This window comes from Canis aureus, chromosome 9 (assembly GCF_053574225.1).
Source record: "Canis aureus isolate CA01 chromosome 9, VMU_Caureus_v.1.0, whole genome shotgun sequence".
NCBI classification, from domain to species: domain Eukaryota; kingdom Metazoa; phylum Chordata; class Mammalia; order Carnivora; family Canidae; genus Canis; species Canis aureus.
Genome location: NC_135619.1, coordinates 38,310,609 through 38,333,437, shown reverse-complemented (window position 1 = coordinate 38,333,437; position 22,829 = coordinate 38,310,609). Strand labels below are relative to the sequence as shown.

The 22,829-nt window shown below is 37.2% G+C and overlaps 1 protein-coding gene and 1 long non-coding RNA gene across 3 annotated transcripts in view; both read left to right on the top strand.

Moving 5' to 3' along the window:
* RTN1 (reticulon 1) overlaps window positions 1-22,829 on the top strand; it is a 215,898-nt gene that overhangs the window by 64,814 nt on the left and 128,255 nt on the right. The window lies entirely within an intron of this gene.
* Window positions 2,788-8,553, top strand: LOC144320109 (uncharacterized). The gene is made up of 2 exons (XR_013385695.1): window positions 2,788-3,390; window positions 7,169-8,553. It is a non-coding gene; the product is annotated as an uncharacterized LOC144320109 (long non-coding RNA).

The following is a 22,829-nucleotide window of genomic DNA, read 5'->3' as shown; positions in this document are numbered from 1 at the left end:
CTTTTGGTCTCTCCTTTGCACTCATAAAGTTCCTTCTAATATTTCTTACAGGGCTGGTTTAATGGTCACGAACTTCTTTAGTTTTTGTTTTGTCTGGGACACTCTTTACCTCTCCTTCTATTCTAAATGATAGCCATGCTGATAAATATTCTTGGCTGCAGATTTTTCCCATTCTGCACTTTGAATATATATCATGCCATTCCTTTCTGGCTTGCCAAGTTTCTGTTGAGAAATCCTCCTGCCAGTCTTATGGTCTTCCCTTGTAAGTTAAGGACTTCTTTTGTTTTGCTGCTTTTAAGACTTTAACTTTATCAGTATATTTTGCAAATTTAATTACAATATGTCTTTGTGTTGGCCTGCTTTTGTTGATTTTGGTGGGAGTTTGCTGAGCTTCCTGGATGAGGATGTCTGTTTCCTTCCCCTTGATTAGGGAAGTTTTCTGCTATGATTTCCTCAAATAAATTTTCTGCCCCCTTTTCTCTTTCTTCTTCTGGGACTCCTCTGATACAAATGTTATCACGTTTGATGGAGTCACAGAGTTTGCTAAGTCTGTTCTCGTATTGCATAATTCTTTTTTCTCTCTTTTGTTCAGCTTCAATATATTCCATTATTTTGTCTTCTAGGTCACTGATTTGTTCCTCTGCTTCTCCCAGCCTGCTGTTCATTGCATCAAGCCTGTTTCCAATCTCATTTATTGCATTCTTCATTTCTAATTGATTCTTTTTTAACTCTTTTTTTCTCACTGTGGTAAGGGTCTCACTAAGATCTCCCACTCTTTTCTCAAGTCCAGTCAGTATCCTTATGATTGTTGCTTCAAATTCTCCATCAGGCGTGTTACTTATATCTATTTCACTTAGATCTCTGGCTGTGGCCTTCTCTTGTTCTTTCATTTGAGAGATTCCTCCATCTTGGAATTTTGTCTAAGTCTCTACCTTCTTTTGTGTAATAGGCCAGTTATGTCTCCTGTTCCTGAAAGTAATGGCTTTGAGAAGAAGAGGTCATGTAGTGTCCAGGGCCTTGTGCCAAGGACTGGGCCTGGTGCTTCAGGGAATATCTCTGGTTTGTGTTTTGTGTGCTCTGCTGTGTGTTTTGCCTTTCCTATATTCTAGGCCAGTCATCTTCAGAGACTCTCCTTGCACAATGGACTTTTGAGTAACTAAAAAGAAAGCTCTCTCTACAGGTTTACAGGAGAAATACTGCTGGGTATTGCACTGCCTTTCCAAATCAGAATCCACTGTTTCCTACTTTGACTTATTCCAATTTTTATTTTTAATGGCACAGTAGGTTGCATTACCAATACAATTGGCCTATTTGAACTAGGCAACCCAACATAGTTGTTGGACAAGGGGGTTTTCCTTACAGTGTATCACTGTTTCATACTCTGTACTTGTAGAAGTTGCTCAGAAAATGATACAGAATGGTGGCGATAATGATTTGTTTAGTGTTTAGCAATGGCGTGTTACAAAAAAAAGGTTCAAGCTGCTTTATGCATAATAAATAATGAATCTTTAAAAAAAACCCTCCTTGAAAGCCAAAAGCTTGTGTTACTCCAAACAATGATGGGGGGAGATGTTCAGAGAATACAAGTAACTTCTGTAGAATTTGGAGAAGTCGTTTATTAATTACAGTAATTTTCATTGAGTTCATTTACAAACTTAACACACCTTAACTTTTATTCATTAACTCAAGAAATTTTTTTATTGAACTCTTATGTTGTATAAGGTACTATTCTAGGCACAGAAGATATAAAGATGGACAGGATAAAATATAAAGATGGACAGGATAAAGATATAAAGATGGACAGGATAAAACCCCTCCCCACAGTCTAGTGAGTGAAAGAGGTCAGTAAATTAACAGTTAGAAATAATGCAATGTATACAATCAATGAGAATGATTTGTTTGGATAGAATTAGAAAGAGTACCTAATACTGTTTACAAGGCTTAGGGAAAACTTTCTTTCTAAAGAGGGTGAAACCTGAGCTGAATGTTAAAGAATAAATAGCAAACAAAGAGAGGTGAAATTTAAACAGGCTGAGGTGGGAGTTTATGTAAAGACATGGACATGTGAGACAGGATAGAATATTCCTATAGCTATAAGTACTGATGTAAGGATAAAATGTAGAATGGTACAGGGAAGTGCTAAGTAAACAAGAGCTGATACATTATTATTCCTGTATATTTTGCCAAGAAGTAGGGGTATTTATCTGCAAGCAGTGAGGACATTGAAGGTTTTAACCACCACCAACAAAAATGATCTGAACAGTGCTTTATTGTTACATGACATTGGCTATATTACCAGGCAGCATACATCACAGGGGCAGGGATTTTTGTCTCATTCTTCTTTACCTATTAGTACTTCACACAGTACTTGGAACATAGTTGGTAATTAATACATGATTTTTGGATTGATGTAAATTGTTTTAATGATGATACTTATTATAAAGCCCAATTCTGGTCTTTTCCTTATCCCGAGTTTTAATTACATCCCAAGTTCCTATTAGATTATTGAGGTGAGAACAAACTCATGTTCTGTGACATTCATCAGCAACAATTAATGTATATACATCTAAATCTGTCAGTCCAGAGGTGCCTGGGTGGCTCAGTTGGCTAAGTGTCTGCCTTTGGTTCAGGTCATGATCCTGGGATCTTGGGATCAAGCCCTGCTTCTCCCTCTCCCTCTGCCTGCTGCTCCCCCTGCTGTGTTCTCTGTCTGTCAAATAAATAAATAACACCTTAAAAAAAATCCATCAGTCCAGGTGTGCCTATGTGCTGCTTAGGTACCAAACATCAGTGTCAAGCTTTGGCCTCTGTCTTTTGGTGCATCTCTCTCTCTCTCTTCTTTAAAAGATTTTATTTATTTATTCATGAGAAACACAGAGAGAGAGGCAGAGACATAGGCAGAGGGAGAAGCAGGGTCCATGCAGAGAACCTGATGTGGGACTCAATCCCAGGACTCCAGGATTATGATTTAAGCCAAAGGCAGATGCTTAGCCCCTGAGCCACCCAGGTATCCCAGTGAATATCTCAGTAAGTTATTTGTTTTAAAACTCTGTATGTGAATGTAGCTTCCTAGGCACGAAGAAGTTATTTATAAAAATCTATGAACACTAACAGATAACACAAAAAGATGTATTTTATGCATTAGAACAAGTTCAGAATTCTGGCTATGGTTGCCATTATCCACAACATTTAGCACTAATCTAGTTATTTTGAAATGGTTGAAAAACAAAAACATTCTCTTCTTTTTTTAAGTAGGCTCCATGCCCAGCATGGGGCTTGAGCTCACCACTATGCGATCAAGACCTGAGAATGGGATCAAGAGTCAGATCCTCCACCAACTGAGCCACACAGGCACCCCTAAACCATTCTCTTCTTGACTGACCTTAGATAGTAAGTGCTCACATTTGTTGTACTACCATTCTTTAAAAATCTTAAATGTCATTCAAGTGAAAACAATTTGGGCTAATTCCAGTTTGTCCTATCAAAGATTAAAATTAGTCACAGAATATTGAAATTAACCAGAGTTTGAACTTTAGTTGGTATGCACACAAACATACACACAATATGGAATTATTTTCATGTAGAACTCAGCAGATGGAATCGAAATTCTGCTAAATTGGAGTGGATATTAAATAGGTTTAAAAGAACAAATAGAAATAAATTAGTGGATCATAGGAGATAGATTATTGCACCCATAGGAGACAATCTGGGTGAAAGTTGAGGTACAGAATTAATAGTTTCCTTCCAATATCCATTCTTTTTTCCTCCCACAATGGAAGAATCTTTCACTGGACATATGGCTGCCCAGATAATGATCACATATCTCCGCCTCTCTTATAGCTAAACGTGGCCATACAACCATCTTCTTGCCATCTTCTTGTTTTTTTTTTTTTAATTTTTTTTTCATCTTCTTGTTAATAAACTATGACTATATGTGGTATGTGCTACTTCGGAATTTTGCTCTTAAAAGAAAAGTATAGGCCCTTTCCTTTCTCTTTTCCCTTCCTCATTATTGAGCCAGGAACACAGACTTGGTGATGAGCCACCTTCTACCATACAGGTTACAGCACATCTAAAGTGTGACAGGGCAATAAGATATTAAGAACCTGGCCCCAATACCATAAAGCAACCATATTGGCCTTGGACTAAGTCATTGTTATTTTGGATAACAAATATTTTAAAACTTTATTCTAATACAGTTAGGAAGGAGGAGAAAGCTGTTGTATTGCAAATAACAGAAACTCAAGCCAGACTGGTCAAAACAATAAGGAAATCTATTGGTTGATAAATGAAAACTCTAGAGGTAGACAGGCTCCAGGGGTGATTTAATTCAGTGGTTCACAATACCTTCAGGACTGTGGTGCTTTTTGTCCATAATTCTTTCCACTTGTCTTCCTTGGTAAGTCAAAAAGGTACTGCTGGAAGCCCCTAGGACTGTGTACATTTTCGTTAACACTCTGAGGACAGATGGTAAGGGTAAGAGCTTCTTGTTCCTCCACCACTGAACAGAACAAAGAAATCGAGTTTCATTTTGAATGCAACAAATTTAGGTCTCATGTCTACACCTGAATTAGTCACTTATGACCAAAATAATGCCATATGCTTACTTGCTCATCTCTGGGTTATTGAGAATTGTGGTAAAGGGAATGTACCATCCTGAATAGCTTAAGCCAGTGAAGATCCCTGGGTCTGGATGAAGGGTCAGTGTAACTCAAGTTTCATGGCTGCTACTCATGGGAGAGGAGTGAAATGGATGCTGCAGAGGCATCTAGATGGTATCCGCTACCAAATATGAGCAGACTGAAGGAGAGAGCATGGGGCTTATGTGGTTCAGAAGTAGAATATACATGCTGAGTGGGTCTGCTATAGAAGGTGTTTGAAAGTTGTAATCAGGATTTTGTTTATAAGTTGGGCATTTGGGCTAAGGCTAGATAGAGCAGGACTCAATGAAGGTGATTTTTTAAAAAAGATTTTATTTATTTATTTGAGTGGTGAGAGAGGAGCAGAGGGAGAAGGACCAGCAGACTCTATGTTTAGTGTGAACCTGACAGGAAGCTTGACCTTACAACCCTGAGATTTGGATCTGAGCTGAAATCAAGAGTTGGATGCCTAACTGACTGAGCCAGCCAGGTGCCCCTGATGGTGATTTTTGATAGTAGCACAACAGCAAGTGTAAATTTAGTATAATGATACTTAAGAGAGTCTAAGGGAATATATGTCCAGATAGCTTATTACTTGTGTGTGTGTCAGTGTGCGTATATAGTCCTGAGAAGGTAATGGAATTTTTGTGAATTCTTTGTTAAAAGGTCCTGGGCACAGAGAATGGATTATATATGAATAAAAGCACACCTACACACTTACATACAGTAATCAGTCTCTTACTACATTTCTAAGGTTATGAGTTGGGTGTTTATTGTTGTTGTTGCTCTTGTTTTGATTTTGCCTAAATTACCCAGATAAATGACACAAATCATCTACTTTGCCTTGGCTAAGCAGACTTGGAATGGAGCCTAGTGCTTCTTATGTTGCGCTTATAATTTAGCACCACCTTTCATCTTATGGGTGGCTGAAAGTAAAGGTGGCAGCTATAGTTTATATATCTTGAATCATCTGGCTGTGCCCAGCATAGAGCTCTGCTTCTGTCACTTGGCAGGATGAATAAAACTGGGAAATCAGGTTTCTGTAGAAAAAAAATATTAGTTTTATCTAGAACAAAGTAAAATACTACATACTGGTTTTAAAATGTGTACTCTATGTTTATTATTAAAGGCAGCTCTGGGGCAACCTGGGTGGCTCAGCAGTTTAGCGCTGCCTTCAGCCCAGGGTGTGGTCCTGGAGACCCAGGATCAAGTCCTACATCAGGCTCCCTGCATGGAGCCTGTTTCTCCCTCTGCCTGTGTCTCTGTCCACCCCCACCCCCCATCTCTCATGAGTAAATAAATAAAATCTTTAAAAAATAAAAATTAAAAAAATAAAGGCAGCTCTGTTAAAGCTAAGTCTTTGTTTCTCAGAAGAATTGCTATGTTGTATGTTCTTCAGATTTTCCATGTTTCAGTAATTTCTTTCTTTCTTTCTTTCTTTCTTTCTTTCTTTCTTTCTTTCTTTCTTTCTTTCTTTCTTTCTTTCTTTCTTTTTTTTCAGTAATTTCTATTTATGGCTGTCATGGCTTGACTTTGGGGCCGGGGGAATCAATTGCTTTAAACAGTATTTTTAGAGTTTAAAAAAAAAAAATCAGGCTAAGATTGTCATATGATGTCAGATAGATTTTCATTGTCTTATTATGTTGCTATTGGCTCATGAAACAATATAGATCATCTTAGCATGTAAAAGAAGCTTTTTTGTTCATTCTGGAGGCCACAAAAGAAAATTCCATTTAACAATTCTCTTTGCTAATAGAAAAATATTTACTAGAACTCCCAAGAAATCTGGCAAAGTATTATTGACTATTTCTTTATTCCTATGAGTAATATTTGAAGGATTCTGCTTTTAAATTCTGTTTTTAAAATATTCACTAAGTGTGATTGGGTTAAATTATATTGACTACACCTTGCTACTTTTGGTGAAATTGGAATGGTAGTAATTACAAAGAAAGCAGGAAATGGAGGATTTTGAATCCCTTTTTAGAACTGAGCAGTAAAGAGTACTCTTCATCCTGGTTTAAATTCCCTGATGATAGTAAGGCAGTTGTTACCTTATAATTTTTTTTATTATTTTTTTTGGGGGAAGATTTTATTTATTTGAGAGACAGCAGGAAAATACAAGCGGGGGGGAAGGGCAGAGGGAGAAGTGGACTCCCCGCTGAGTAGAGAGCCCAACGTGGGGCTCGATCTCAGGACCCTGGGATCCTGGGATCATGACCTGAGCCCAAGGCAGACGCCCTACTGACTGAGCCACCCAGGGGCCCCTTATCATTTTTTATAAATACATAAAGCTTACCCAAGTATTAGGATGTCCAGTTCTCTATTTGGCTTTCACATTTCCTTACTCACATTTCCTTACACATGCACACAGATACATGAATGTTTTTCAATAGATATGTTACCTCAGAACCTTTTTTTCTTAGGATGAATTGATCTTTTTTATGTTTTTCCTGTTGAAGAGTAAAATTTACTTAGAGTTGCTTTTGGGAGGAGAGCCTTGATATATATAATCTTAACTCTACTTCCAGAATAAGATGGCAGAATGAAGCCTGATCACAGAATCCTCTCTTCCAAAGAGTCCATGTGTGGCATGCCCCGAGATCGAATCAATTTCAAAACCAGCGACCACAATGCTGGCAACCATGAGATAAAGGCAGAAGTACATCTTCATGCAACACAATAGCCACAGAAAGAAGCATGACTCCGGGAATCTACATGGCTCCTAATTCCATTCCTTTTCTTCCTGCCCCCCTGAGGCAATTGAGGGAATAGGATGTGAGTGGAAACTTCTCAGAAGTCTCTCCAGCATTCCTCAATTTAGATAGAAGCAATCAATGGATTGTGTAGGTATCCCTGGGGAAGAATTTGAAAAGCCCTTCTTATGCCCTCTATGTCTCACCCAAGGTAGAAAAGCATCATGACTAACCTTTATGAAACCGACTAGGTGGAAAGAAAGCTAAGAGAGAACTGGGAGTGACTGTAATTACCCTGGGCAAATGCTCTCCAGCACTAATGTTGAGGATTTAGCTGAATGGAGGATGAAGGATAAACTAGAGGAGAGAGGTAGGAACCTAGAGGAAGAGGTACTTGGAGGGTCCAGTTGTTAGACCATAGCAGGATGTTACTGCAGCCCAAATGCTTTACTTTGGTCTCTGTTGGCTGGGAAGAGAGTGGGATCCATGACTGGTAGAGGAAGGTGATGCAGAGAATGTTGACACTGGGTCAGTCTAAATGAATTTTCCTTAGCTTGGCCTTTGGGAAGTGGAGACAATGAGGATAAGAATCCTCAGCATAGGGAGAATTAGGAGATGTGCACCAAGATGCAAGATCTTTATTTATTAGGAGCAGAGTTGCCAGAGCAGCGGCCAGGGCTATTAACCATAGCTGCCTGTAGTCCCAGCTGAACTCACCCCCGATAGAACCTGCAATTCCCATCTCCCTGACTAAAAATAAAAGAGAAAGTGAAGGGATCAGATAATGTGGAGGACAGCCAAGAAGCAATTACATGGTCTTGATAGAGCTGTTCAGGTTAAACATGAGCAAGGGGGAAAAGGTAACACATGGAAACTAGGCAAGGATTAAAAAGCAAAGAGGAAAAACAAGAGAGGAGCAGTGAAAGTCAAAGAGAAAGAAAATTTATTCTGGAAGAATACTAGCTGTGAAATAGAAACATATTATCTAGCTGTTGCTTTCTGCTATAAAGAACTTAGAAGGGGATCCCTGGGTGGCTCAGCGGTTTGGTGCCTGCCTTCCGCCTGGGATGTGATCCTGGAGACCTGGGATTGAGTCCTGCAGTGGGCTCCCTGCATGGAGCCTGCTTCTCCCGCTGCCTGTGTCTCTGGCTCTCTCACTGTTTCTCTCTCTCTCTCTCTCATGAATAAATAAATAAAATCTTAAAAAAAAAAAAAAAGAACTTAGAAGACCATGAATTCATTGAAAAGGGCACCAGAGATAAGATGATAGAACTATAGAACGAGATAAAAAAAGGAAATGCCAGAGTCAAGGCAATAATAAAGGGCTCTAACAATATTGTTACCCTAGTGATAAATAAATTAGAAACAGGAAGAAGAGGATAGACATGGATAAAACCTGAAATAATGACATAAAAGAAAGGTTTGAAAGAGTCAGTGGATATAAAAGGGAAAGATGAAGATTTAAACATTAGAAGATAATAGTTATAGAACTCAAAGATGGTCAAAGGAAAGGAAAGGAAAATTGGTATATCTGAGTTAGAAAATAGAACAAATGGGTTAGAAAAATATTAAAAGAAACAACAACTGAGGGGGACACTTGACGGGATGAGCACTGGGTGTTATTCTGTATGTTGGTAAATTGAACACCAATAAAAATTATTTTATTAAAAAAAAAAAAGAAACAACAGCCCCAACTCTGAAATCACTGATTCTTCATATCAAAAGAACATACTATGTTCTAGGAAAAATTGATGCAGAAACCTCAATGCCAGGATATTCTCTGGTTAAACTTTGAAGCTACAGAATTAATTCTTCGGGCATCTTCACACATAAAAACCAATCACTGACAAGTAGGAAAAATCAGGCTTATCTTAGAATTCTCTAAAGCAGTACTCACAGCCAAAAGACAGTGGAGCAAAGTGTACAGAATTCTAAAGAAAAAGAGTAGCTCATGAATTTCATGTATTAGTTTAAAATTTACAGATAAACAAGCAAAAAAAGATGCAAACCCCTATTGCTTACTAAACAAAACAACGGTGGCTACCACTCAGAAATAATTACAGTTAATGGTGTGTCACATTCTTGCCACATTTTCCTAAGTGTGTGAATGCTTATGTATCAGACATAGTGAATTACTACATTGTTACCATTTACAAAATTACATGATTACAGATAAATTAGAATGTCCCAGGATACATACCCAGACTCTTAATTAAGTATATTTATCATTCCAATCTTCATGCTATACTTTTATATGATATGCACCTATAAAAAGCATACAATGTGTTTATGTGTTTTCTTTAATGTATATAAATTGTATCATGCTGTGTGCATTATTTTGCAACTTGGTTTATTTTTTTTAACAAAAATGTTTACATCTGTCCTCACTCATACCCATTTAATGTTCCTTATTCTTTTTAACTTATGTGCTTTGTTATATTGTATGTAGATATTTAGAATGTTTCTAATTTTGTTAGTTTTACAAATAAAGCTGCAAAGGACATCCTTAAATATTTCTGCACAAATGTGAATGTTCATGAACCTAAGGTAAACATTAGAATTTCTAAGTTGCAGGATTTGTGCATTTTTTAGCTCATCCCAAGCATGTTATACCCAGCCAAATTGTTGACATTTAAGGACAGCAGAATATTTCAAACATGTAAGACCTTCATGCATGTAATTCCTAGAGAAGCATTTATTTCAACTAGACTTTCAAATGTATTTGCATAAAAATTTGAGAAATATTATCTTAAAAATCATTTTGTTTTTCTTTGTCAAATTTTCGTAAAGGGTAAAAAGCATGATCATTTAGTAGATGTCAAAAAGGCACTGGAAAAAATTCAGTCTTGAAAAAAAGGAACAAGTACCTTTTAGCAAAATAAGAATAGATGAAAATTTTCTTAAACACTAGTAAAAAAAAATCAATCTTTAATTTGCCTGAGATTTTAAAAATTGATGAGGAATAAATTGACCCTGAAAACTAAAAAAATAAAAAAAATTAAAAAAATAATAATCATACATTAACTTTTTGTCCCATTAAAATCATGAGCAAATGCCATCTATCTTTATTATTTAGCATTTTTCTGTTTTCACAAAAGAATTTAGACCAAAGAAAGAAAGAAATACCCCTAGGAAGGAGGCAAAATACAATGTATCAAGAAAAGCTGAAAGAGTCAAACTGGAAATGCTGCTCAAAATGTTAAGAGAATATAGTAAGATGGCTCATTACATAATCAGTTAAGGAAATAAATTATGGAAATACAATGGAAGAAGATATCCTATTATAATAATAACCAAATGGCAAAAATGTATAGGAAAAATTTGGCAATATTACCTAATATGTGAAAGGCCAGTATAAAATTAACATGAAAAATCTAGCAAAGGACATACAAGGAAGACTTATGTAGATTTGTACCCTGTTCTTGAATAGGAAAATTCCAAAAGATGTTGTTTTCCCTTAAATTAATCTCTTAATAAATATCCACTAGAAGTCTAGGTATCCTTTTTGGAATTGATAGAATGGCAATCAAGACTATCTAGAAAAATAAGTCTGCAGAAGATTATAGGGAGAGGACAATAACCAGTCAAAACATTGAAAATAAATTATGAAGTTCTAATAGCCAACACTGCTTAGAACTGAAAAAGAAATCGATTGGTGGAAAAGAATAAAGATTCTAGAAGCAAACTAAAATTTGTATAAACACGAGGCATTAAAAAATGAAGCATTTCAAAGTAATATAGGAAAAGATATGATAAACGGCTAAGTTAATTTAGCTGGTAAAAAAGGAAGAAAAAACCCTTCAAATAGAAGACTGGACATGGAGTATGAGCAGGAATTTCATAGAAAAATAAATACAAATGGCAAACAAAAACAAAAACCAAAAAATATGATAATTATGTCATTTATAACCAAAGAAAAGCCCAAGAAAATGGTATGTTACTTTTTGTGTATCTGATGGCAATATTTTCAGCATTTGCTAACGCTCAGTGTTGGCCAGGGTAAGCGGAAGCAGGAACTCTCATGCTGTGGGTAGGAGTGAAAATTAATGCATTATTTTTAAAGGAAAATATTTGGCAGTATTTCTCAACAGGAAAAAAAAAAAAAAAAAAAACACCTACCCTTTAATTTAGCAACTCCATTGCTGGAAATTTACCCTCTGGATAAATTTTGCAAAAATATGTAAATTTATGTGTACCAGGATATTTATTGAAGTGTTATTATAAAATGCTGAGAAAAAATAAATGTCCATCGATAGGGGTTGGATTAAAAAAATTAAAACACATTCAGAATGCCTCTGAATCATTACTGAGCAGGAGACGGATGCATAATTGCATATGTGGAATAGGTTCTGAGTTGTATTATCTAATGAAGAAAGGAAACAGGTGAGAAAGATCACATGTCAGCGGTGACTTTGTGTAAATAAAGAGGAGGCGGTTTTGATGCAGGTGTAGGGCTAGAAAAAGTATAGAGATCAATGTAGGCTAATATAGGCATATAGGATTTCCTAAGGGACACATAAAAATAGACAACATTAGGTATCAGGAGGTGAGGAAGCTGAGGAAGCCTGTTTCTTTCAATCTTACGCCTTTTGTCCAGTTTGGGTTTTTAACCATGTGTGCATATCCATGACACCCAGTCTACCTGGGACCCAGCCTCAGCAGTCCTGCTGCCAGCCTATTCTCTTTCTTCCTGTTGGGGAGTGCACTTGTACCATGTTCAGCGTTTTTCTTTAGTGCTGACTTCACCCTGGCAGGTAAATCTGCATAAGGAATATAGAGAAAATCTTGCCATTGTTTGTGCTACCAATACTAGTAGTCACTGATGTTTACTCAGTGCCGATTATGTTGAGCACCTCCCAGTCATGGTCTCAGTTCCTGCTCATGAGGACTCATGAGACTGATACTATTTTCATGTCCATTTGCCCAAAAAATCTTACCATTTAGGACAACATGGATGGACCTAGAAGACATTATGCTAAGTGAAATGAGTCAGTCACAGAAGGATAAATATTGCATGACTCCTCTTATATGAGGTATCTAAAATAGTCAAAGGTAGGGAAGTACCCAGTGGAATGATGGTTATCAGTGGATGGGGCTGGGATACGGGAATTGTGCAAGGGCTATAAAGCTAGGGTTATACAAAATGAAGAACGCTCTGGAAATCTGCTGTGTAACATGGTGCCTAGAGATAGCAATAAGGTATTATGGACTTAAAAATTTGTTAGGAGGGTAGATCTCATGTTAAGTGGTCTTGCCACAAAAGACAAAGCAAAAATAAAAAAGGGACACAAAGGAAACTTTTGGAGGTGATGGATATGTATATTACCTGGATTGTGGTGATGGTCACACAAGTGTATACATATTTCTAAAACTCATCAAATTGTACACATTAATTATGTGCAGTTTTTTTCTTTACCAATTATATGTCAATAAAGCTGGGGGTGGGGAGAACATAGACTGAGGATTATACAGATGTAAATACTTGCCCAGGCCCTAACTGTCTAAGAGGAGGCAGGTCAAGACTTCCAACCCTGATGTGTCTAACCTCTGCTAGAGCTTCGAAGCTTTCACTGTACCATTGTTACTCTCTTCAAAGGACAGCTCAGCCCCAGGGGGTGTTGAAGTGTGTTTCCCGGGCCCAGGCAAACCTCCCTTATGGCTCCTTTTTCTTGATGGGGATGTGAGTTTCAGGTCCATCGGACTCAGGGTCCATCTGAGTCCGATGGACCTGGGGGAAATCTAAGTCCTTTATAAGCTGAGAACCATCTCAACTTAATGGGTTTTTCCCCCTGCAATAATACATGTACAGCCAGAATTCTTTAAGTACTTTACTGTCCTTTGATTGCTCTCCCCAGATAATTTCTGATTGCTTGATTTTAGAGTTGCCAGGACTATTTTTGGTACCACACAGGTGTATTTTTGGAATTACTCATTTTGCTTCAGTTCATTTACTAGATTCTGACATGATGCCTCTTACAGCTAAACATTGTTTCAGGCAAGTTGCTATTTTTCTCTCTCAGTAGCTATGTTTTTCTGACAACAAAGGTGAAAAATTGGCCCAGCATGATTGCTTTAGCCTACATATGCATGAGACTCTTTGAACAGAAATTAAAGGGGAATTTTTCCTTAGGTTATAAAATTTTGCCTCTTTGTGTTCTTCTTTCTTAATCCAATCCTCCCTCTTAATCCTAAACTCTTATTCTTTCTCATAACTCTTACTGCCCTTTCCTAAAATCCAGAAGCTAAAAGGCACCTTCACGAGGCCAGTTGTTATCTTCCCTACTGAAAGTAATAGTAGTAGTAGTAGCAGTAGTAGTAGTAGTAGTAGTAGTAGTAGTAGTAGTAATAGTAGTAGTAAAATTATTACTTATTGGGTACCAATGATGAACCATGTATTGTTGTAGGCACTTTATATTCAATATCATTTATTTCTCTGCATAGAAGACAGAGATGCTCAGGCCTACACTTCTAATAATAATCTTAATTGTAATTGCCATTAATGGAGTGCTGTGAGGTGATTCTATTCACTCCATTTTACAGGTGAATAGAGGCTTTAAAAAGTTCTACCCAAAGTCATAGAGTCACTGTGAGTCTATGTCACTGGAATTCAAACCTAGGCCTATTTGACTTCAAATCCTTTGTTTTTTTCCATGGACTTATGTTCAAAATAGGATTTCCAGTAGGCCATCTTAGACATACAAGTAAGCATAATAATATCTAGCAAGGTCCTTGTCCTTTTTTCTATTCTAGGTTGCCTATGGTCTTCACTGAGCCATTAAATTCTGTGAGCTGTTGTTGGTATCTTTCAACTTCTAAGTAGTGAGGCAGAGAACTTTCTATACTCTCCTGCCTGCTGATTGGAGGGGAAATTTTCTGAGCCTTTGTGGCCAGTAAGAGGAAGTACAGGGAAGACATTTGGAAGAAAGAGGGAAGATCTATCTCTGTGTGTGGCCCATCTCCTGCTGGGGTTTCAGCTCTTAAAACCTCCCTCAAATCTACTCTTACCTAAGAAATGCCATTGAGAGCCCCATCTCTGGAGTCCCCAACAACACCATCCTGACCTTCACGGATGAGTAGAAGTGTGGAAGAAGTAGCATGTATTGGAAAAAGAAGGGACAAGCTAGATAAGACTAGCTCAAATTCCAGTTATGCCACTTAAGAACTGTATGACTGTAGGCAAATCACTGCACAATTTTCATACTCAGTTTCTTTATATGTATAATGGAGATAATATTGTAAGGACATAAAGTGTTTGATGGGGACTAAATAATAAAGTATGCAAAATTTCTTCAAATAAAGATTATTTGCCATTTGATACAGAAGCCAGATTAATTCTGGGACAAATGTTAATTTACTTAAATACATTTCCAAACAGATGGGAGAGAAACAAATGTACTTAGGTAGAGACAAAGCACCAGATGACAAAATTTGTCTTGGCACTCAGATCTTATGTGTTTTACTTTTGTTACAATTTTTTGTATGGGTTTTAGCAATGTACTTGTATCATTAAGCACTAAAATTAATTCGCGTAATGCAAAATGAGACTATTGTAAGAAGAAAAATGAAATCAATGTTGCAGGAAGAAATAAGATGAAACAGTTTGAGCATTGATGAGTTTTATTAATTTGATTAACATAATGATTAGGAAACATTATTTTGTAAGTGAAAGAGTGTCAAGACAATGCCTGCTACATCAGGGTTTGTGAAACTCAGCCATTTAGAACATGAGCTAATATATTTAGTGTTGTATGACATAGACATGGCTGTATTTGAAGCAATTACTGCAGGATTTATCCAGTAAGGTAAACTCTGGATTAAGTTTTGTAATGTTGTAAGATCTGTGCAAAGAAGATCAAATTGGAAACAAAAAGTGACAGTTGGAAATTTATTTAAATCTATCAGGAGATTTGGGAAGATTTTTTGTTACTAAAATGTATCAATTAAAAGATAGAACTATATGTCCAAAAAGTTTACTGTTCCCGCTCTCATTTTCAATCTTATTTTCCCTGAAATATATACCCCAATAGTTATCATTACTTACTTCTCAGCCACTAAGAGTCACTTAGCTATCGCAGCAATATGAATTTGCATGTGGGATGCAGTTTCTTTCTACCAACATATTCAAATTAAGGAAAGTGAAATAACATGTTTCACAAAAGTGAATTGTCATTCTGAAAAAGAAACTTCTGAATTGCCTTCCCAAAAGGCTGTACCAAAGCATACTCCCAGGTGTACTCTGGTAATACTTTCTGCACGATACACAAAACCCAAAAGTCATATCAGCAAAGATATACAGATTTAAACACAAGGAAATTAAAAATTCAAGTTGAAAATAGTGTCATAGAGATTTTCTAAAAATATATGAAGACAAGATCAATAATCATAAAATATAAAGAGTTCCAACAAAGTAACATAAAAAAGACAAATGACCTGATAGAAAATATGTAAAGGATATGAAGAGTCAGTGCACAGAGAAAAAAGTGATAAATAGCCAGTAAGCATTTGTAAAGATTCATACCCTTTCAAGAAATCAGGAAAATGCAAATTTAATCCATGAAACATAATTTTTTTTTAGCCACAAGATTAGAAAACTGTAAGACTTTATTACCTACTTTTTTTCATCTGTCTATACTACACTGTTATTTTCTTTCTTTCAAGAAGAATGAATTCATACCAAGTATATTTTCCAACCACAGTGGTACAAAACTAAGGGTCAATAATAAAAGCTAGAAAATCTACAATGTAAATATTAAATATTTAATATGTAAAAATTAAACAATACACTATTGCCCAAGCAAGGAGCCAAATAAGAAATCAAATGGCAAATCAAAATGTGTCTCAAAACAAAAGAAAAAGAAAACCTAATATTCCAAAACCTATGGGATGCAGCAAAAGAAGATGATAGAGTGAAATGTATGCTATGAATGCTTGTGTAAAAGTGAAAAAAGTTCAAATAAACAACATTACACCACAAGGAACTAGAGAAGGAAGAGACTTAGCTGACATTTAGGAGAGGAAGGAAATAACAAAGAATATCAGAAGTAAATAAAATAGAGGCCAGAATAAACAACAACACGGCATTAAAAGTAATGACCAGTTTTTAAAAATGGCAATGCTAAAAAAAAAAAAAAAATGGAAATGCTTTAACTATATTAACCAAGAAAAAAAGAGGACACAAAACCAAAATGAGAAATGGAAGAGAAAACAATACAATGGATAACCACAGACATGCATAGTCTGCATAGTGTGATGATAGGTTACTATAAACAAAACTAACAAATCAGACAACTTGGGAGGAAACTCAGATAATTCCTAAAAATGTACAAGCTACCATGACTGAATCATGAATCTTTAATTCAGGAAATAGAAAATCTTCTTAGACCAATAACAAGAATGAAAGTTGAATTCGGAATAAAAAATCTCCCAGCACAGAAAAGCCCAAGACCACATGATTTCATTGGTGAATTCTACCAAAAGTTAAAAAAAAAAAATTAATGGCAATCTTTATCAAAATATTACAGATAATGGAATTGAGGGAACATATTCAAAATGATTTCATGAAGCCAGTACTACCCTGTCACCAAAGCAGGTTAAAAGCAATACTCTTTTCATTTGTCTGATGTAAGTGTTGCTACTTGGACTTTCTTTTGATATTCATTTGCATGATCATTGTTTCTCCATCCCCTCATTTTCAATCAGCAGGTGTCTTTAGGTCTAAAATGAGTCTCTTGTAGGCAGCATATATATGGATCTTGTTTTTTTTATCCATTCTGACACACTGTGTCTTTTGACTGGAGCATTTAGTCCATTTACATTCAATGTAAGTTTCAAAAAAGATTTTATTTTTTATTCATGAGAGATACACAGAGAGAGGCAGAGACATAGGCAGAGGGAAAGCAGGCTCTCCATGAGGAGCCCAAAGTGGAACTTGATCCCAGTACTCCAGGATCACACCCTGAGACAAAGACACTCAACCAGGGCACCACCCAGGGAACTCACATTCAAAGTAACTATTGATATATATGTATTTATTGTTATTTTATTACTAGTTTTGTCATTTTTGGAGATTTTCTCCATCCTTTCTTGTCTTTGTCACTTTTGGTCTCTCCTTTGCACTCAAAGAGTTCCCTTTAATACTTCTTGCAGGGCTGATTCAGTGGTCACAAACTCCTTTAGTTTTTGTTTTGTCTGGGACACTCTTTACTTCTCCTTCTATTCTAAATGATAGCCTTGCTGGTAAGTATTCTTGGCTGCAGATTTTTCCCATTCTGCACTTTGGATATATATCATGCCATTCCTTTCTGGCTTGCCAAGTTTCTGTTGAGAAATCCTCCAGCCAGTCTTATGGTCTTCCCTTGTAAGTTAAGGACTTCTTTTGTTTTGCTGCTTTTAAGACTTTATCAGTATATTTTGCAAATTTAATTACAATATGTCTTTGTGTTGGCCTGCTTTTGTTGATTTTGGTGGGAGTTTGCTGTGCTTCCTGGATGAGGATGTCTGTTTCCTTCCCCTTGATTAGAGAAGTTTTCTGCTATGATTTCCTCAAATAAATTTTCTGCTCCCTTTTCTCTTTCTTCTTCTGAGACTCCTCTAATACAAATGTTATCACGTTTGATGGAGTCACAGAGTTCCCTTAGTCTATTCTTGTGTTGCATAATTCTTTTTTCTCTCTTTTGTTCAGCTTCAATATATTCCATTATTTTGTCTTCTAGGTCACTGATTTGTTCCTCTGCTTCTCCCAACCTGTTTCTAATCTTGTTTATCACATTCTTCATCCCTGATTGATTCTTTCTTAACTCTTTTTTTTTTTCTCTGTGATAAGGGTCTCACTGAGATCTCCCACTCTTTTCTCAAGTCCAGTGAGTATCCTCATGATTGTTGCTTCAAATTCTCCATCAGGCATGTTATTTATATCTATTTCACTTAGATCTCTGGCTATGGCCTTCTCTTGTTTTTTTTTTTTTTTTGTTTGTTTGTTTGTTTTGTTTTGTTTTGTTTTGTTTTCATTTAAATAAATTCCTCATCTTGGCATTTTGTCTATGTTTCTGCCAGTTATGTCTCCTCTTCCTGAAAGTAATGGCTTTAGGAAGAAGAGGTCATGTACTGTCCAGGACCTGGTGCTTCAGGGAGTATCTCCAGTTTGTGTTGCATGTACTCTGCTATTGTGTTTTGGCTGCCTTATCCTTCAGACCAGTCATCTGCACGCTGTTTTAATTGCTCGAGGTATATAGTGCATTTTGCTAGCTGGTGAGGAACATGCCCCTTCGTTGTTTTCCTCTTTGTGTGTTCCCCCAAGGAAGGAACGATATCCTTGATGACCTTCAGTGATACTCCCATGTTATTCACGTGTCACTGGCCCCACTCCCTTCCCCTGGTTTGCTATGAGGAAAGCGGAAGGTTTGGTTTCACTGTTTCTATTACATGTGTGATTTTGAGTCTGGAGGCTGTTCTTCACTGCTCTCAACAAGGAATCCCAACACCCAGGGCATTTTGTAAGTTTAGTCTCTGCTAAAAATCAGAAGACTGTGGGGGAGGAATCCTATCCCACATCACACAGCTTTGACTACCCCACCTACTGTTCCTCTCACCTTCCACCCCTTCCAAAATTCAAGTGAAAGTATTTCTTAGTGCACTGAGCCTCCTGGGAATGTAATACAGACCCCACTCCAACTACTTCTCCTGTGGGTTGTGGCCACATCAGGGTAATTTTCTTGCCTGATTCCTTCTCTGCACCCCAGTTCACACAGAATCTTGGGGGCTATATTTTTCTCCATCTTATTGCACATACAGTAGAAATTTGGAGATCTTTGTGATTGACCAAAAACAGTTATCCATAGGCAGACATGTAGGAAGCTAACACAGCATAGGGTTCAAGGAATAGGTCAAGACTATATGTCTTTGGACAACTTTCTTAACTTTTCTGTCTTGTTTTCTTTATCTGTATAGTCAGATCATTGGAGCTTTCCTTATGTAGTTGTAAGGCGTAAATGAGACTATGTATGCAAAGTGTGCCAAGTGCTTAGCACAGAAAAAAGGGTCATAGTAAGCAGGGCCATTGCAGCCATCACCAAACCATCTCTCAACACAGCCCATTGGGTAAACTTGGCTTCCATCATCACCACCCCTCTGTGGGTGATAATCAAACAATCATTCTGGCCAAGAAGAAAGGGAAACTCGTGACTGAGACAAGAAAGAAGAAAAATTGCACTGACGAGTAACTGCTCCAATTCAGCAACATTACACAGCAGTTACTTGAAAAGGTGTTGGTGAAGTGCATGCTTTTTCTTGTAGTTAATGGGACAGCTCGAAATTAGGGCCCTGACCTGAAAGAAAACCATTATAGAAGGTAATCATCACATATTATTCTACTTCATCCATTTGGTTACATTTTGCCTCTTTCTAGGCTCTTAATAATTAATTTAGGTAGAGACCTGGGATAAAAGGCTGACTTGACTTCTTTCTATTTCTGCAACTGTCTGCAGTGAAGTTTTATTGGTCCTTTAAGATGGTTCTAGTTCTGTCAAGCCAGGGGAAAATTGCACTAGCTGACTTGATAGAGAGCTATTTAGTCTTTCCAACTTGCATTCTTATTCCTGGCTACTTTCATTGTAAAAGAAGAGCCCCAAACCAAGGGATTAAAGTGAGAATCGATCTTCTCTTTCCTGTGAATAGATCTTGAGGGATAGAGTTGCTGGGTAGCTGTCTTCCAATAACACTGCCCACATGACCTACCTTCCTGTACTGAGTCTATGCACTCTTTAATCATATCTTCAAGAAGTGTCTTTCATCTCAGAAGTGTTTTTACATCAGAAGTGTTTTAAAAGCTATCTATTATTTTATTTTTTAAATCTAATTCTTATCCAACTTACTTCAACAGTTTTGCAGTTTTAATCAAGTCATGTGTCCAAGGAACTCAGTATACAAGAAAAGTAAGGTTTAAATAATAGGCACTTTAGAAATTCTTACAATTTATAAACACCTCGATGGCAATTAATGATAATAGGATTGGAGGGGAAAGGGTACATGAAATCTATATATGGTTATTCAAAAGGAAATGGCCATTTTAGAATATTTTATAGCTTTAAAATGACAAGTGGCGTAAGCCATATCAGAAGTTGGGGCCAGATTTTAAAATATTGAGTAGAAAAAGCAGAGACTCAAAATTATATCCTGATTACAACTAAGCTAAACATTAGCATATATAGTGACAACAACTGGAATAGAACAGGAACAGGAACATAAAGAGTTGATAACTGAAATTCTGGGGATTTTTGTTACCGTAAAGATGATAGAGTCTACAGCGAAGTCATTAAAAAAGAAAGAAAATCATCCATGAGGTCTGCTCTGATCTTTGTTCTGGTCTGCTCTGAACAAGTAGAAAGGAGATGGCTGAGTGATGGAGATCCTGGGCTCTCCTGGATTCAGATCCCAGCTCCATTCTGTCCATGTGACATTTGTCCAAACACTTCCATTTCCTTATCTGCATAGTGGGGATAAGACACCAGTTCCACAGGGTTGCTGGTGAGACTAAATAAGGTGATAGGAGTAAAAGGTGCTTTGCATGGTCTGTTCATTATTGCTGGTGAGACTAAATAAGGTGATAGGAGTAAAAGGTGCTTTGCATGGTCTGTTCATTATTATGGTACATATTATTGTATTCTAATACATATACCTCCCAGGCAGGTGCCTGGAAGTAGAGGCTTTGTTTCTATTTCTAAGACAAATGCTTCCACCCCTCACATGGTATCTATTGCTGTTGGAAGTTGCAAGTGAGGTGAATAAATAGTTGTGGAACTAATGGCTTTGCAGCACCTTTTTGTATTTACCTTGTTCTCTATGATATAATTGGATTCACTGCTGCCAAAATGAGCTATGTCATGGTAATTCAGTCTTTGCAGTCCTTTATTTGTATGAAGCAATGAGAAAAAACAAGGAGAAATGGAGTTGTCCTTAAATAGTTGAGAGAGAGAGAGAGAGAGAAAAGAAAAACTAGTGAATTGTATGAGATATGAGATCTGCACTAGACATTGGCACTAGACTTTCAATAGCTTCTTCATTCACTTAAAATGAGTCTGTTTCATATTCTCTCTCCAGTTTGATAACCATCAGCTTTGGTTACCTCCTGGATGGTTGGCACTGTGGAGTAACACTTGCTTGTTATGGTTTTTCTTCCAAACTTCCTCTCGGTTTCATGACAGTTGGATCTAAATCTAAGATGATGTGTTGTTAATATTGGTCATAGATTCACTTTAATTTATTCAAATTTCTTTGCTTTTATAGTGATATTCACATGCTAAGAAAGTTAGGTCTCAGTACAAGCGCTGACCCTCCTCCCCAGACCTTCAGATAGAATTCAGCACCCCCTCTCCACCCTCAGTGGCATCTGCAAAGACCTCTTCCATAGCAGAAATCACAGTGTTTTTCAGTCAAGGAGGCCAACCTCCCAGCAGCCTGGGAGCTCCTTGAGGACGAGAATCATGCCATGCCTCACCCAAGAGTGGTGAATGAAGGACTGAAGCCAGAATGTGCAGGAAATACCAAGTAGTGGGCTACTTATGGATTTTTCTTTCTAGTCCTGGTAGAATTTAAGTTAAGGAAAAGAAACTGGATGATTCTGGGTTTAAATTCTTGCCTATTGACAAGTGATGTAATCCTTGCTAAATCATTTAACATCTTTATGTTAATGTTCTCCTCTGAGACTGCAGGGTGAAGGTTGGAGAAAGCACAAAAGCAGTGAGGTTATGAGTGATAATGAAAGGACTTAGCAACATATGGGCATTTTAAATGCACAGAGCTGTGCTAGGTTCTCCAGAAGAGATGAGCAGATTCTCAGAATCACTAAGTAACCCGGGAAGAACGTGCCAAAACACCATGAAAATTCCCCAAAAGGAAATACAGTGTATCAGGAGGAGAGTGTGATTTTCTTTATGTGGTGGGAATCATTTTCCATTCTTTATTGTTTAGAATAAAAATGTTGGGGATCACTGTCTTCTTTACTGACTCCAGCTCATGAGGCCACCCCAGAAACGTAGGTGTGGTTCCTTGGCATTCTGGCCTTCCTCCCAGCAGCCCTCCCCATGGCCTCATTTACATCCGGGGCTTTACCTATCAATGCTGAGCTGAGGTTTCTCGTCTTCATTTCTCTAGCCCAGTGGCAGCTCCACTACATGTTTCCTGTTTAAACTCTGTTTAAAACTCACTGGGACCCCAAATATAATTTGTTTTCTGTCTTCCCAAACCTGTCTCTGCCCTTCATAGGTGGGAAAGTTACCATCCACCTAATTAGCCATGCTCCAAACTCGAAGATCACCCCAGACTCATCCCTCACTTTCACACTAAGTGGGTATCAGATCTTATTGATTCCTCTTCCTTTAGCATCTCCTGTATCTGTTCCCCATCATCTCTACTGCCACTGCCATAGTTCTGGTTGTTATTACTGCTATCCTGGACCACTGCTGGATCCTCTATTCTGAGCTTACAGTTTCCAGACTCACCT